Source organism: Arachis duranensis, chromosome 2, assembly GCF_000817695.3.
Source record: "Arachis duranensis cultivar V14167 chromosome 2, aradu.V14167.gnm2.J7QH, whole genome shotgun sequence".
Taxonomy (NCBI): domain Eukaryota; kingdom Viridiplantae; phylum Streptophyta; class Magnoliopsida; order Fabales; family Fabaceae; genus Arachis; species Arachis duranensis.
In genome coordinates, this window is record NC_029773.3 from 9,233,558 (window position 1) to 9,235,902 (window position 2,345).

General features: G+C 39.8%; 1 non-coding gene and 1 pseudogene across 1 annotated transcript; one reads left to right on the plus strand and one right to left on the minus strand.

The window, feature by feature from the left end:
• Positions 1-206: 206 nt before the first annotated feature.
• On the minus strand, positions 207-1,697 carry LOC107473428 (RHOMBOID-like protein 8; annotated as a pseudogene).
• A 282-nt stretch (positions 1,698-1,979) lies between these two features.
• On the plus strand, positions 1,980-2,051 carry TRNAW-CCA (transfer RNA tryptophan (anticodon CCA)). Its single transcript has one exon. It is a non-coding gene; the product is annotated as a tRNA-Trp (tRNA).
• The last annotated feature ends 294 nt before the right edge of the window (positions 2,052-2,345 follow it).

Genomic DNA, 2,345 nt, shown 5'->3' on the forward strand with positions numbered 1-2,345 from the left:
ATTGTGATTTTTGTTGTCTACATCGTACGATATGATGAACTCATAGCTCGACAATCACATCCTTCCACTATTGGATGAGATGTGGAATTCGCATAAGATAAGTCTCAAACTTAATGGTAGATGAATATGTATCGACTCAATGCATAAATAGAGTGACTATAAATAATAAGTTTTATTCACTTCAGGTAAGGTTAACAAGGATGCTTGATTCCTTACAAGAGGTTTCTCTATTTTGGCAGTGCCAGCTTATATAAGGGATACAACCAACATATGGGCACCATGTGCAATAACTATTGATGTTGATCCCATGAAGAACTGCCACAAGACAACCGGCCAAATCTGCAAACACAAGAAACTTCTAGTCTTAATATTTTGACTCATGCCAGAAAGCAGTAATAATACAAGACAGCTAGGCATGCAAATTGAATTCAAGGATAAAGAAACAAGTAACATACATCGGGCTAAAGAGGATAAGAGAAACAATCCTGAGAACCGGTCTGTCCATGGTTTGCTTCAACTTTAACTTGATGTAACTCTTGACAGTTGACACCATAATCAAAGAGAGTTCCTTTAATTTGATTGGAACCTTTGGCAGTTCAAGCTTTCTGCTGAGTAGAAGTACAGATCCAAGAAGGAACCCTGATACGAAACCTCCAACGCTCGCAAAGTTGAGGACATAAGGCAGAAAGCAAGGATGAAATTGCAAACAAATACAAAGACAAAAGGCTGAAACCTGCATTCAAACATAGAAAATTAATCAATATGCTGGCACCAAGAAACAAGAAAAAAAAATGCCAACGAAGAAATCCAAATCCTACCCTTTTGATTTGTAATTCCCAGTTCCAAATGAGCTCAGAGAGTAAAGTTCCGAGTAATCCATACAAAGCCCCAGAAGAGGCAACAGCTGGGGTGTGCTGAAGAAAAAAGAGAAGCCATCAAGGCTCCCAAAAATGCAGACATTGCATAGATTACACCAATCCTTACTGCAAGTAATAAAGTATTCATCATTCATCAGCAATTTTATCTCCAATCAACAGAATAAACAATTGACAGTAGAATCCGAACCCTAAAAGGCTAAAAGAAAAGTATTGTAAAAGGAAAAATATAATTACACGGTTCATGCTCGCGCTCTAGGTGAATTCAATGATACTGCAGAGATTGAGGAGGAGGTGGAAGAGCCCAGCATGAAGAAATGGAGAGGTGAAAAGACGCCAAGTTTGGTGATACTCTGTCACGAAATTCCTCCGAAGCGCTCCCATTTCCTCTAATCTGCACCAACCAAAAATTGAAACGAGAAGTTCCGATTAGTTGATATTAGAATTACCTCGATCCACAATAACCTAATAAGTAATATTTAATACAATTCACAATGAGAACCAGGAAAAGATTTCAGATTCAGAGAATCTTTGGAAGAAATAAAAGAACTCACTTGGACTGAGAAGGGCCTAAGAGAGGATTCTCAGAGAGAGGTTGGAAGGAGAACCTTCCGAGGGTTTTTAGGGCGCAGTAGCCGTTGCGATGAAGACACCCACGTGGATGATCACGAACACTGACACCACCCACGTGTCACCGCCAGAGCGGCGGCGTTTCAAGGAGGGAGCCACCTTGAGGTCCTGGGGTAATGCCGCCGGGAACTTTGTCGGAGGAGAGAGCTTAACGATGTCGATGAATTGATCGGAACCTCCTTCCGCTGCCATTTCCGAATCTTCTTCTCACTGTAACCTTTCACCGCCGCGAGAAATGGAGAATGAGCTACGAGTTGGTTTGTTGGTGGGAATTTTTAGAGAGAGAGAAAACGGTTGATAAGTTTCTTGAGCTTGGCGGGATTTTATTTTTTTGCGTTTCGGTTTCTGTTTCTGATTTCGTTTGGGGACTGATCAGCAAACGAAAGGGGTGGTAGTCAAATGATGCATAATTTAAAAATTAATTTGCGAATGAAGCAGTCTAAATATATTTCACTTCAACTTGATGACATCTGTGGATCCGTGGCGCAATGGTAGCGCGTCTGACTCCAGATCAGAAGGTTGCGTGTTCGATTCACGTCGGGTTCAATATCCCGATCCGTAAAGCTACCGCCGGATCACAATTTTTGGTGTATTTCAGCGGGCCTAGGCCCGTAATAACATGTTTTTATTACAATGTTTTGGCTTCTGTTTTGAGCCAAAAATAAAAAAGCAGTATAATTTCATAATTTGGACTGGATTCTCCTTCCTCGCCTCACTATATTCTTGACAAAAAAAATAAAACAGTCACTATATAATATTTTCAATCAAACTTTTAAATATTTTAAACAAATTAATTGTTTATATCATATTTGCTGCAAAATTCTGTCCGCACAATTATAT